The 16,021-nt window shown below is 27.2% G+C and overlaps 1 protein-coding gene across 1 annotated transcript in view; it reads left to right on the forward strand.

Annotated features, from left to right (window-relative positions):
- The first annotated feature begins 3,664 nt into the window (after positions 1 to 3,664).
- The window catches only part of LOC107451638 (uncharacterized), a 152,322-nt gene continuing 139,965 nt past the window's right edge, over positions 3,665 to 16,021 (forward strand). The window contains exon 1 of the mRNA XM_016067795.4: positions 3,665 to 4,344. The gene's annotated coding sequence lies outside the window, so the exon portion shown is untranslated. The remainder of the gene's footprint in view (positions 4,345 to 16,021) is intronic.

Consider the following 16,021-nt stretch of genomic DNA (forward strand, 5'->3'; position numbering starts at 1 on the left):
CTTTCCCTATGGAAGCATTTGTTCAAACTTTATCCAATAATAAAATAAATATGAGATTTTAAAATAGTCGTGATTTTAAAACTTCATTGCCCAAAAGCTATTCGACTGAATTTGTAAAAATAATGCATTTAAAATTATAAATTTGAAAGTGAAGTAAAAATTTGCATATCTTATAATTCAAACATTTTTAACCGTTATTGAATAAAATAATAATAAAAAAAATAACGACTAATTATTAAAATATATTTTTTTTACATAGAATTGTATTAGGATACTAGGAGGCTAAGCTTCTTGTTCCTTGTCGCTCACCAAATCCGATGATTGCTTCTCAATAATTGTTGTCTCTTGGCATGAAACAGTTTTTCTACGAAAGCTGAAATTATTCATTTAAAATATGCGTACCGAAAAGAATTCTGTTTTCTTATGCTTGTGCCCCCACGTCCAAACACTTGTCTTGTAATTCTTTTACTATCTATTAGTAAGCATACATAATTTTGCTCAGTTATCTTTTTTTTTTCATATAACATTTAAAATTGAAGATATATTGCTACACATTTAATGAGTTCCCAACCATAATTCAATATTTTCGCTTAACAAACATATTGACATATTAAACACAATTTATACATGCATCACATTTTGTATGAAGCTGATCGTTAAGTTCTTAATCATTTAACGAATATCTTTAACGGTAATTTAAAATAGTACATTAATGTCATTTGCACAAAAAAATAATAATTTTTAAGCGATAAATAAGTTTAAACACCAATTTAAGTAAGTTTATCTTAAAATATAGTGTGATAAGGTAATGTTATAGAGTTACGTTATATTTAAGAAACAACTCTTTTAGTTTTCAGACTGAATATTGCGACCAAGAAAACCTAAAGGGGGCAGTGTGGCTTTTCCTAGATTGTTTATGTGTATACCAATCGCACTTAAAAAATCTTAAAATATAATCATAAGTAATTTAATAAAAAATATATTAGAGATTCGATCATCAAAATTCTATGGTATTTTATTCGATTTGGTAAACGAAAATATTCGATAGAACATTTGATACTGACTTATCAATCACACGCATGCATCAGTTACTGAGATAATTGGTCTTCTTCTCTCTTTAAATAATAATTTTTAATGTGTTGAAATACTCTGCTTTTTTTTCCCAATGAAGCTAGGGTACCTAATGCCCAAGCTAACCTGGAGTTATGGGTTACATACCAAAATACCTAAGGGTAAGCTTTAGGTTAAGGGTATAATGTATACATTTCATTAAGGTTAAAACATGAATGATTAGGTAAATAAGCACTCAAATTGGATTTAATTATGAAACTTAAGAAACACTCAATACTTTCAGTAAGTTCATTCTTTGAATTACAGAGCAACGAAATACGCAGCAACAAAATTGCCCCACCCGTCTTTCTAGTACTAAATTCTTAATATAGAAAACAATGAATATCAAAAACGTAATAATAGCAGGGTAGAAAAAGAAAAATAAATATAACAGTTAAAAACAGTTAGATAACCTTTAAATTATGGTTGCAAAAATATTTTGTAGGATAACAATGCCTGCACAACTTTTATTAATTTTATGCTAATGTCAATCAAAAAGTATGGAAATTAATATGGGAAAACTGGATCTTTGTGATTCCGCGACCAATAAAAATGCACCGACAACAACGGAAAATTGTACTATACCATTATATGTTATATATAGAAATGTTTTTTATTATTGCAAGTACAAAATTTTTCGATTCGATTAAAAAGTTCCCGAGATGTATCGAATTACACAAAAAGTAAAATTAACATTATTGGGACCAAACTTTCGGCTTCTCTCCTGACTAAATCTTTGGAACCATATTTCCCCTATTATAGCTACATCTAATATTTTGACAGCTTAGAACCCATACCCGTTGAAGAAAAAGCATGTTTATTCAGAGATAGCCCGTTTTTGTGCTTGATTCCATAATTTAATTAAGAGTTTCTAATTAATTAGCTTATTTTGGTCACTTCTTTGAACTATTAAGATTAACCAAGAGATTTGGGGAAAGTTATGTATAAAAGCTATCTTGCGCACTGTATGATATGCGTCCCCTAGGAATGAATGTACTTGCCAAAAAGTGCATTTTAGTTAACTTATTTTAAACATGTTAAAGTATTGTATAATACACTAGCAACACTTCTCGCCTTGTGCATGCACTCCATTAGAATTCGCAGGATTCTAAGCATCCTATTAAGGTTTTAAGGATTCTAAATACCCTCATGCACCCCATTAGGATTTTTAAACTTGCCAATAAGTGTGTGTGTGTGGATTGTTTTCTCATTTTAAACGTGTTTAGATGTTGATAGGTCAAAACACATTCTCCATGTTTATGATTACTATTAAGTTACATGCGTTCATAAAACGTCATTAAATCGCTAATAAGTGGGCGTTTAGTATTATTGTTATTTTATCTTAGACACGTTGTTAGGCCAAATCACCAACACTAATCGCCTTGTTGCCTGTTTTTATGATTACCAGTTAAACGAAGGCCACCCACCAGAACTCATAAACTCGCTAATAAGTGTGATTGGACTGCTACCTTATTTCGAATGAGTTAAGCTCAACCTTAACCAACACTACCAGTCTTGGTGCCTGTGTACATGATTACCTTCAGTGTTTAAACACAAACGTAGAAAATTGCCATTAGTTTTGTATGAGCAGTCACTTATTAAGTCATTGACAGTCACTTAAGTTCATTGACAAAAATTGTGTGTCATAAAGTTTATTGAGATCTTTTTAACTGTTAAGTATTAAGTTGTTGATAGGTCAAAACACCAACAACCCTGCTCACATAATTCTCCGTGTTACATACTCCCATAAAAATTGCTTAATTCGCTAATCCAGGATAACAAAGCGTTACTTTACTTCACACGAACAACAATTTACTCATTTTATCTGCCGATCAGGCTTTTTCCTCTCACTCTTCCTTTAAAAAATAAATAAATTAAACAAAAAGGTAAATCCAATGAATTAGCAATATGAGACGATGATAGAACAAGTAGAAAGCATACCCCAACTGAATTTAAAAATAAAAGTAATTATTCAAATTTAGTTTTTTTTTCCCCCTTCAGAATTTAAGGTGATTATTAGACGTTATAATTGCTTCCTCAAGAACTTTTTTTTAAATGATGGGTGAGAAATACTTCTGTGTCATCAAAAATGTCTCAAGGAGGTGTCTCAAAGTTAATTTCGTCAGTATATTTGGAAGAAACTTTGATGGTTTGGTTCAAATTAAATTTATTGTTAATAATGGTTCAATCTTCAATTTGTTTCATCATTTTTTCTTTTCGAAATGATAGTGCAAAGTTCAAGATTATAAAAAAGAAATTGCAAAAAGTGGGAAATAAAAACGCTTCCGCGCGATGGCCGGATTGAGGTTTCGATTCAACAAGGACAAGTAGGTTAACAGGTAGGTTTGTCGCGGAAAAAACGTTTAAGTTTCTTACCGCTGAAGCGATGCCTTCATTCGTAATTTCAAAAAGACCGCCGGAAAGACGCCCTCCTCTATGCTCGCCGCAAATGTCTTCTCAAACCATCAACACCTTCTATCATAAACCGTATCTCTGTGTGTATAAACCCTTCTCATCACACACGGAGAAAAGGAGCGGAAAGCGAATCCGCAGATTGAAAGAGGGAGAGGAGAAAGAAGAAGAAAAAAATGACGAGGAGAAATGAAACAAAAAAGAGCTACGTTAAAAAAACAAAAAACGTCGAAAAGAGCAAAGAAAGAAAATAAAACAAGAGAGCTCCGCAAACGACAATAACACATTCCCACACCTGTGAAGAAACAAGCGTTCCCCAGCCGTTCGTTGGAAAAGATCGTCTGCACAAGGAGGTATGGAGAAGAGGAGGGTGATTTTGAAGAGTGAACGAATCCGAAAAGAGGCGTGGTTTAAAGCGGCATGGCGGCGCATCGACGAGGGGAAATACCACGTGGCTTTTGTGTATATCGTCGGAAAGAGCGATTGAATAGTAGTCGCTTGGAAGTACAGTGTGAGCGAAGAACTGCACACGCGCTTGCCTAGTCGTCTTTCTCATTAGCTAAGTTGAGGAAGCGCGTGCAGTCTGTTTTCTACTGTCACTTGATCATCATCAGTTGATGAGCGAACTATTCTCTAGTTGATTGTGTGCGCCCCTATTACCAATAAAAACTATTTTATCTCTTCTTCGTGTTGTAAATGTCACTTTCTCTTCTTGTGCATTGTTGTTGATGTTGTTCATAGTAGATTAGAGATAGGGACTCATAATTTCAAGAGAAAAAAAGACTTTCTCTTTTTTTTTAAAAAAAAAGAAGATCGCCGCTGGTGAGTCAGATTTTTTTTTTCTTAATTATTTAAAATACAATTTATATATAGATAAAAAAAATTATGCTGTTCTTCAAAATGAAATGCAATAATAATAATAAAAAAGAAAATAACATTTCTTTAAAGAAAGTTCAAAATTCAACTTTCACAGAATTACGATTGTTTCACGGGATTTTTGCAGAAAATACAAAACCCTTAACAACATTTTCATCTTAATAATTTTAATATACAATTTACAAAAATTATGTTTTCTTCAACATAGGATTGGGATAGAACTTCGAATCATAAATTAGGACATAAGAAATTTGAATAAATACATAAAGATTTGGGAATAATAAATATACAGGAGCATTTAAAACCATTTTAAAAAGAATTAAACTTTTAAAAAAGTTGAAATTTTTTTAGAAAACTTTAACGAAAATATAATATTTTGATTTAATTTTGAGAAAAGATTTCTCTTTGATTTCTTTATTAATTTAAAATATTATTACCAAAAATGCTGCTTCTTTTAAAATGGAACTACATGAAAATATAAAGAATAAACATTTCGAAAATAAAAAGGACTTTTAAAACATTAAGTAAAGTTGAACAATTCAATTAAAAAAAAAAATGGAAATAATTTTAAAACTTTGCCAACTTTAAAATTTTTATGGGATTTCGAGAGAAGATAAAATTTTCTTGCTTCTTAAAAATATAAATAAATAAATAAAATTCTTAATTTAAAATTAAAAATTTAATTAAGTTAGTTGTCGTTTTACCTCCAAAATATTGATATGGATTTTAAAATGTTGCTCTCTGTATTCTTCATCTTATAGCTTATGTTATCTTTAATGTTAGAAACATGTTTAATTCATATTTGTGACAATATTTTCTCACTTTTTTTTCATTGGACTATTTAAAAACAATTTACTCTTACAATACTTGGATACTAAAATATAATATTTTGTTAAGTTTAATTTTAAACGTTTTAAATTTTTCCAGAAATGATTTTATATCATAAAGTTATATTTTATCACAATTTTTCAAAATAAAAATATTTAAAAAAAAACAACTCTAATACATAGGATAAGACATAGGGTTATAGGGTACATTTATAAATAGTTGTGTAAGTTAAGTCCCTTAGGTAAACCCAGAAGTAATGCATTATAAAGTACAACGTTTAACAGAATATTTACAAAACACACATATTGAAATAACATAATAGTGAAAACTCACGTAAGCCGTACTCAGGCTAATATTTATTAGTAGTAGCTTTCAGTTTTTCTACATACATTTTGCATCTAAGAAATTTTAAACTTTTATTACAAGCAAATATTAATTAAATTTTTTAAACTTATTAACAAATTTTAAAGACGAACTTTTAATTTTTATGATTCTTCTAACTTTTTAACTGGAATTATAACGATTAACTTTTAATTTTTAAAATTTTTTAAACTTTTTAAGAAACAAATTTTAACAAAAATCTCTTAATTTTTTCGATTTTTTTTTAACCATTTAAGAATTTTTAAATATTTTAATAAACAAATTATAAAGAGAAATTGTTGGTTGAAAAATAAAATTGTAACTATTTTTATGTAAAAATAAAGAAGTTTTTTCATTAATTTATTTTTAAAAATTTTTATAAGGCAAATTTTAAAAGTGTTATAAGGGGAAATAATATTGATAATATAAATTGTAATGAGTTAATGAAATTTGACAATTACAAGATATATTTATATTAGCTAAAGCTAAATAAACATAAGCCTAATTTGTGTTATCAGTAAGTTTCCACATAACAAGGATGAAAATAGCCATGAGCGCGGAATAATGGAAATCACTTTTCTCCGCATCTTGAACATCACCTGTTGCAGTCCACAAGTGATGCGGTTTAAGAAAGCACACATCATCGGGATTTTCTCACTCCAAAGAATTCCTCCCGCGTAGAAATCGTTTGCAAGAACAATTTGTAAAATGTCACTTTCATTGGAAATCAAATATAATTCTATGGCATCGTTATTTTACATTGATGCCATTCGCTTTTAAATTTCATTATTTTGTTTTTAGAGAGAGTTATTTTTAAAATGTATTTGTTTATCATTCATATTTCAATCGCGAAGAAATCGTTTGCAAAAACAATTTGTGAAATGGCACTATTATTGGAAATCAAATATGGTTTTTTAATAGAGCAACGCTATTTTGCAGTTAGAAGACTTATTTTTAAATTTTGTTTTAAGAGAGAATAAAGTTGTGTATTTTTAAGATGAATTTACATATTGTTCATATTTCTTTCGACGAATTCCTCCCGCGAAAAAGTCGTTTGCAAAAACAATTTGTAAAATGTAAATTTTACCAGAAATGAAATATAGTTTTTTTTTTCATAGGGCACCGTTATTTTACAATGATATGACTCGTTTTTAAAATTTAATATTTTGTTTTTAGATAGAGTAAAGTCGTGTATTTTTAAGATGTATTTATTTATCGCTTATATTTTGACGTTAATGATTCTTTCATATGGAAGTATTTATTTCAAACGTTACCACTGACGATGTTCTAAATAATTTTTGTAGTGAATATTTCCACATAACCTTCTTCACAATGCCAACAATGTCTATGATCTAATTGACCATTTAGTGTAAATATTTCCCCTAAAAATGCTTTCACGCAACTCTGCTTATTTTTAATGCCAACAATGTCCATGTTCTGATTAATTATTTATCGTGAATATTTCCACTTATGCTTTTTTCACGAAACAATTTATTTTATTTCCATGAATTTCTTTACTTTTTCTTCCATTTTTCCACTTGTGTTTCTTTATGAAACTGTTAAACGTCAACAATTACTACGTTTTAATTATTTATCCTACGTTATTTGTCCTACGTTTTAATTATTTATCGTATTTCTGACTTCAAGATACTTTGTAGAGAACTTCATTAATTTTAAGACAAAAATTTTCATGCCCTAATTAATTTTATCTTAAAAATACTTCATAAAACCAGATAATTTTACCATCCATAAGTTTCATTTTATTAATCGAGAATGTTTCCGCATGATTTTTTTAATTTTATTTATTTATTTATTAATTTTTATGCTAATAATGTTAGATGCTTAGCTATTAGTTTTTTGCGAGTAAAAAAAAAAGAAAGGATAAGTTTCTTTAAAGATGAGGAAATAATTTAACTTTTTAGTATTTTAAATTATCGGTAACTTTTTAGTATTTTAAATAATGTTAATAACTTCAATTCCTAAAATGTATTTTAAATTATTGCCGATACCTTTCCTTTTAAACTATTTATTATGAATATCTCTTAATTTAAACCGTTTTTTGCATGAAAATATTTATGTTTAAAATTCTACCAATGTTTATGTTCAGACTGTATATTCAACATTCATCTATTTTAAAGATTTTTTTAAATTACATACTTTTAATGTTGATTATGACAATATTTATTGGGCATTATTCGATTTTAAAGATAATTCAACATTTTTCATTCGCAAGAACTTTTTTTAAACTTTCACGTTTTCTACTAGTTTATTTTTGACACGAGGAAATATCTAATTTTGATATTAGATCATTATTTAAAGAAGTATTTCCAACTCAAACTTAGCTCATTAATTTTCAAAGAAGTGTAATATTTAAATTTTGAATCTAGATTTAAATTCTAGATTTGGAGTCTAGATTTAATTTTCTAATTGGCTTATTTACACTAACAAAGGAATTTCGGAGTTTATATCTTTATCTAAAATTGACTTATTTCACATTCATTATTAGTTTAATTCTAAACAAGTGGTAATTAGATATTTGTCAAGAACATTTAATTCAGATAGAATAAATTATTTGCCTTGCGTAAAGAAGTGCAATTTATGTCAGCGAAATTCAACTCAAGTTTGCCTATTAAAATTTGCCAATTAGTCTTCATATTTTTAATCTTAAAGTTTAAATTAATTTACAAATAATTGAATCAAGATTAAAAAATTTAATAAAATCATAGCTTTTTAATTTTTTTTTAAATAGAATTTTTATAGTTTACTTTATCATTACTAGATATAGAGCTTTTACCATTATGGAATTTTTATCATTACTATTAATTTGTGTAAATTTATAAAGCTTTTTTAAAAGTTATGTAATGTTAATTCAAATCACCGTATTATACTAATCGTAGACAATTTAAATAATGTTTTCTTAAACTTTTTGCAAACTTCTAGCATAAATAAATTGGTTGATGTTTTATACAATTAAAAAATATTTGTCTCGCTTCTTTTTTTTTATCCTTTTTTTTATAGAAACATAATTATGTAAATATTTCTTTTTAATGTGACACTTAATTAAATTACATTAATTATGAAAATTACAAATAAAAAAATCCTTTACTGATATTCATTTGAATTTTTACGAACAAATTAATTCCTACTTATTGTTTGATGTTTTTAAACTAAACAGAAATATAGATTTCTTTTGACAGAAATAGTGATTTCTTTTTTTCATGTTTGTCACCCGAACGATTTAGTAAACATTACACTAAATAAAAGTGTTGAGCAAAAATGTATGAAAATAGCTCCGAAACAAATAATAGTCGAATATGAATACCCCTTGTATTCAAAATAGAAATAGCATATACGCATATTTGAGCATGAGGTCCATGGTTCGAATCCTGCTGGTAGACAACGAATATCTCTCTCACACATTTTTTCCTTCACATCACTTTTAAGACATATTTCGGTCAAAAGATTCGGTTAAGATCACATTTCGGTCAAAAATGACTAAATGCTGCTTCAATTTTGATTAAATGGAATTTTTAAATTCGAGTATTATTTTTTTCAAAGCTATCTGCTCAATTTTGATAAACCCTTTTTTTACAATGTAGCTTTTTTAAGTATATTTGTACAACGTATATTCCTGCACAAAGTGTACAACGTTAACATAAAAAAATAATGTTCTTATACAACATGTACAAAGTGTATATTTGTACAACGAGCATTCTCAGTACGCGCTATTGGGATTAAGTGTAACTAATGACTCAACTATCATTAGTAAATGACACATTGACCTAAATGTTAACTGAATAAGTAATAATTAACTGAAGGAATACGAAGCTTTATATGCGTGTTCAACTATTTAAATTCAAATATTAGTTCAAACATAGATTTTGAAAAAGTTGAAAATGTAGTTAACATGTCATAAGTAAGATTTTACTCATTAGGTTTCATTCATAAGTAAGATTTTATTACTTATGAACTAAAACTTAATAAATAAGAAAAAATTTTGCAATATATATTTTAATTTTAATAAGTTTTAGCATTAAACGTTAACTATTTTGTTTTAAAAATAAATCTGATCGAATCAATCTCAATTCACCACATTCTTTGTAGCTTTAAACGTTCGAATTAATAAAAAGGGATAAGTAAAACACGTAAAGAGTAGATCATTTCGCACCTAATTTACTTTAAATAATATTTCTTAACTAATACAATAATAATCTTAAGAATATATAACTTAATAATGTATAATAGAATCTTGTTTCCATTAAAACTTCAGATTTTAATTTAAGTAACAAAAATCAGATTTTTCACTTCATTTATAATATCGGGCTTGCATATTATATATTTTAAGATATTTGTAGAAATTATACTTTTGGAAATTTAATAATTTTGAAACGATTTTATTTCAGCAAGAACCGATTTATAATTGAAAAATTTGGATGACTACGTTGATCTTTTTTCCGAAATTGAATAATAGAAAATTAGGGGTGCACAAACTGCGGCCTAGGATTCAAGAGCGGCCCTTGAATTCTTTACATGCGGCCTCCCACCTTTCACACAATAAATGATATGAAGATTGCATTAGAAAAAAAAGCATTTTGATAAACTTTGACAAACAGCTACATCAATAAAAAAAGGCGATTTTATCAAAATTTTGAAAGAGTCAGGAAATGTTATTTAATTATAAAATTTTCTAAACAAATGTAGCTTAAAGATTCGTTTTAGAAAAAAAATAAAGTTGTAGGTAGTTAAAAATATTTTTAAAAAATGTCTAGTTTTATTGAAAAAGGAAATTCATGATTATCAATTAAATAGTTTTAAAAAAAAAAAACAAATTTTTTCTTAAATATTTATATTTTAGTACAATATGTAACTTTTACAGATTACTGCAACGTGCTTCTAGAAATAAAATGTTAGTCAGCACTTTTATTACCTCAAAGAGATTTTTCACACTTCAAATGACTCGATTATTTTATTAATCTGTATAAAATATTGTGATTTTTCATCCAAAAACTAAATATATAATAGAAAATTAGAGTGATTATAATATTAAATTAATATGATATAGAAGTGGTACGTTTTTAAGCATAAAATTAATGAAAAATTAGAAATAAGTATTGTTTCTCGAGTAAATATGATACTGATAAAATGAGAAAGAATTATTTATAACAACTATGAAAATTAAGCTTTAAGACTATACTCACTGCATTTAACGTTATTTATTAATCCTTAATTCCTTAGTTAACTATTATATTTCAACATTTAACTTATATATTTTCATGGTTAGTAACGAAATAATGATTAACCAACAAAATTATTTGAAATAATCTAGTCTAATAATCTAACTTGATTAGATTGATTAGCTTGAGCTATCCAATACCAAATTTATAAATGTATGTAATATAAGAAAGTGCAAATAACAACTGATGTTTGATATACGATGCACAATTGCTCGTGCCAAACTTATAGATAAAAGCAAAATTAAATGTCAAATTGTATAACGATTTTTATTAATTTTTTAAACATAATTTTAACATACATTTCAGTATTTTCTCTTTAAATATATATTGATATTTTTACTATTAGTTATTATACAAAGTTAGAAAAAATTATATAAGAATTTACAGGAATGTAGTTTTTAAAATTCAAAATCTTCTCAAATACTGTAAACAATACAAACTAATTTTGAAAGATTAAATGTTGTTTCATTACATATAGGTATTTGCTGCTAATAAAGGCTTATTTTAAATCCACAATGTATTAAGTAAGAAATGTTTAAATGTAACAATTTTAAATGGCTTAAAAATAATTTTGTAAATTCATTGCGATCTAATTAATTTTATTAAGGCATTTATCAAAATTTTGAATAATTTTCAATATGTAGACTGGAATTACTGCATAATGTAATTTTGTTTGAAGAGTTATTCTAGTATTTTGATTTTTTAAAATTATTTATTTACTTGCTACTCTTAATTTAAGATATTATTTTAGGTATTCATTGAGTTTTCTTCACTTTTGCTTACTTCAATGTGTATAAAATTAAAAAAAAAAAAGAATTCCATAAATGTGGCCGTTAATGGCAGTAGTTTGAGTCAAAAATTATATGCTTTATCTCAACTTAAAAGAAATTGGTCTTTCATAATATATTGGTCATATCAAATCATTTTTAGGCTATAAATTATTGAGTCTTTTTTTTAAATGTTGTGTATTATTATAATTATAAATAAATAAAAAAAACATTCAAGCAAGACATTCAATAAAGCAGATCTAGGCAGAGGTCTGTCCAGACATTTTGCGAAAGGTCCGTTTTTGTAAAATTGTGAAAAAATTACTCGTAATTTGTTAATATAAAATAAGTCACATTCTTTCAACCAGGGTCCTACTTGTGTGAATTTATGCAAATAGGGTCCTGTTATTGCAAAAACTTTTTCAATTAGTTTTTAAATTGTAAAGACATACAAGATTATGCACAACACTGTAAAATTATAATTAAAAAAAATAAATTTTCAAAAATAAGCAGCAATTGCTGCTACTAAATTAGAGATGCAACATACAAATATTTGGTATTTAGCCTATTCTGGTGAACGCAGGATATTCATTTCGGACGAATAAAGGAAGAAGCGTCTGCTGAAGACAAAACTTAGTTCGTTTACATCTGTCTCTCTTTCCCCTCCTTCCTGGGAAGGGTTTATTCGATTATCAAAGCAATGAAGATAAACAAATTTGTGAAGGGTCCGATTAAAAGATAAATTATTTTGTGAAGGGTCCGTTTTTAAGTTAAAATATTTTGTGAAGGGTCCGTTAACGGACCTAAATTTCTTCTAAATACCCCTGATAGGTCATGAAAAACTTAAACAAAAACAAATATATAGTTTAAAAACAAATATTTCATTATATAATGAAGTATTTTATTCGAAAAAAACTTCCTTAACATTTCCTTTAAGAATTTAAAATTTTCGCCCAAACTGTGAACAATACTGGATCAAATTACGGTAAAAAGCACTGTCATCTTGACAGCAGAATCCGAAAAATCCGTAACTTTTAAATAATATTGAGTTAATTGTAATAATTCTGTGATTTTACAGTAACTATTACAGTTAACGTAATTTTTACAGTAACTATTAACGTAGTTTTGAAAATAATATTTAGTTAATTGTAGTAATTCAGTGATTTTACAGTAACTATTACTGTCAAAATTACGGTGTATAAATTTTTTTGGTTCGTAAAATGCAATGGTAAAATTGGATTATACGGAATTTTAACCACAATTTGACTCCGAATTTTTTACAGTGTATGAGGAAGTAAACAAAACAAGATTTATGTTAGCCCGGTAAAATGTTGTTTTCTTAATCCTCGTTCAGAATAATTGGAATATTTTACAAAATTTAATTGATATTTCTTGTATACAGCAAACACCTATTTTTGTACAGTAATAAGAAGAAGGGAGATATGATAACTTAAGATTAGTTACAAAAAAACATTTATCAACGCATCTATCTGCTAACCATAAATGTGATCATGTTGCGAAGAACTTAATAATTGCTACATGAACTGGAACGTTCTTAACAAACTAAGAATTCCTTTTGTTTATTAATACACATTTCCATTAAATAACTTTACGCATAGCTTAACTTCAGGCACTAAGACACAACTTAAAAACTAAAAGAAAAAACACTAATGAATCAAAAAGAAAAAAAACTGATTACTGTGGCAAGATGAAAAAAAAAATGCATATTTTTTTATTGATTACACATCTTATAAAACCTCATATATCATTGGAGGTCGTACAAAATAGCTATCGGATGTTTATGCACCAAAAGAATTGAAATGTTATTGACACTGCTCGATTGAAATTATTATTTTTTTCACATCTATATCATCCGCTACTTTTTATTGCTTTCTAAGATAGCAAGCAAGCACGTTGGCCCGGCGGTTATAGATTCTGATTGGTGGATGCTATCGAATTGTCCCGCAACTGCTGGGTTCGAGTGTCATATTAGTTTTCCCTACGGGGAGTTGCCCGTTTGTTTGTATTTTAATGTTTTATTACATAATGGTGTATAATCGACCAAACCTGTCAGTAATAATCATTATTAGGAAGGTATGGGAGAAAGTCGCCTAAGAATTATGGGAATGTTAGTACACTCCTATATGTTCTTAATCAATGAGAGAAATAATGTTGCTTTTGAGCTAATACGAATTCCACGATGTATTCGATAATTATTTGCAGTTAAATGTATTATACACTTCATAACTACGTCGCTTTTGAATTAAATATATTTCTCGTGAAGGTAATGCAATAACGAAGGATATGTGATTTTGCCACAGAAGGAAATTTTTGCGATTTCGTACTATCCCATTTTTGGAAAGTCATAAATTCACACATTTTAGGCATAAGATTAGTTTTAGACAATGTTTTGAAAATTTTGTACTTTGGAATTACTCCAAACAATGTTATTATTTCTTAACATTTAGCACTAAAAATTCCAAATTCAATAAAATATTCGATGCCTTGTTTAATAAAGCTCTATTTTAAACATCGCTTTCTTAAATTTAGAGTTAGTTTAGCAAAATTAATTAAAATTAATGAGACGTTAAAAATAAAAACTTTTTAAGGGAATTTAATTTACGTGATTTTGTCATAGTAGGAAGTTTTACAATTTCAGATTTTCCCAAATTTGGAAATTCTTCAGTTAATGCTTTTCAAATGTTAGATAAGAGCCAATGATTAGAAAACTGGGGTACTTTTAATATTCCTAAACAATATTTTTATCATGTAATAACAAAAATTCCTAATCCAATGAAATATTATTGAATTCTATTCTCTTTTAAACATCCTTTCCTTAAAGTAAGTATAAATTTATTAGAATCAATTTATTCGAATTTGGCGTAATATATAAATAGCTTAAGTGCATTTTTTTTTTTTTACTTATTTCGAGGTTTAACATTTCAGAATTTTCTCATCTCTTCAAAATTATTGAAATATTATCAAAAGTTTTTATAGGGTTTATTTGCTTGAGAGTTGAATCTTCAAAACACTTCTAAGACAATATTATTACTATGTGATATAAAAAATTTAAAACTAGATAAAAAAAAAATTATAATTTATTAAAAGAATAATATTTTTTTATAAATATCTCGCTGTTTCATCAAGTCAACTGTTGTAAAGCTAATGTAGTGAGAAAAATGCATTGTTGTAAAATCCTGTCTTACAAACTAATTTCTGAATTCAGAATGATTCTATCTTTTATGCATTCGAGAATTCAGTTCCTCAAGTACTCTCATTCCAATAATTCATAAAAAAAAGGCAATAATATAAATTGTGTATAGGTATTTAGTTTTTAAACAAACGTAGCTCATGAACTTTCATGAGCAAATTTTGTATCGTTGGTGAATTTATAAACTTAATAAGATAAGATTACTTATAAGTAATCTTAACTGCCAAAAATAATTCAGAACCATTACAAATAATTTTAACAAATAATACTTTAAAAGAATTTATGAATAAAATAAAAACGCACAAAATAATTTTAAAAAAAAGCAAATTCTTATACTCTAAATATAGTTTCTCATACACAGTAAAAAATGCATATTCAAATTTCGTTAAATTTTTCTCGTTTTTGACGAAACCGTTTTCTAGTATATGTTTTAAGCGAATATTTTGTCAAAATGTAGAAATGACTTAAGCCGTTTCTTCGAGGAAACAAATTTCGTCAAAAATAACGCATGACTTTTTTTTCCCAGTGCCCACCCGTATATATCCAAATCCGTCATTCGGGAGGGCAGATGTATTGACCAATCTTTCAGGGGGGCCATCTGTTGAACAACATTGCTCTCATAATAAGAAGAACAGATAGTAAAGAGAGAAGAAGGAAAGCACATCCATGATTCTGACCGGGATTCGAACATGGCACTTTTCTGCATGACGTCAGTTCACTGACCATCATCCGGTCGGCAAAGTAACAAAGGTGAAACAAGCAGGGAGTAACACAGTGGAAAGATCTCTCACAATTACTTTGATGAGGTTCCGAGTTGAGGAAATATTTTCGTCATATATTTGAGAGTTCGCGTTTCGTCACAAATCACGTAATTTCTTGGCGAAATGATTCTCAAAATTAACGAAATACAGCTCAAGGAATACAGCTAAATCGTCAAAAGGGAGAGTTTTTTTTTCTTCTGAGAGTGTAAAATGACATAGTTTAAATATAAAAAATAAAGCAAACAAAACTATTTTACAAGCAATTTAAATTTTGTGTTAAAATTATAGTTTAAATGATTTTTGTCGAAGCATTACTTTAGTAAATCGAAATAAACATCTTGAAAATTAAAAAAAAAAATTTTTAATCACTAATCATCAGTCAAGTCTTAATAGATATATAAATTTGATTATAATATCTATGTGAATTTTAAAATATTAACTTCATTTTTTTTTCTTTTTTGG

This window comes from Parasteatoda tepidariorum, chromosome 7 (genome assembly GCF_043381705.1).
Source record: "Parasteatoda tepidariorum isolate YZ-2023 chromosome 7, CAS_Ptep_4.0, whole genome shotgun sequence".
Lineage (NCBI taxonomy): Eukaryota > Metazoa > Arthropoda > Arachnida > Araneae > Theridiidae > Parasteatoda > Parasteatoda tepidariorum.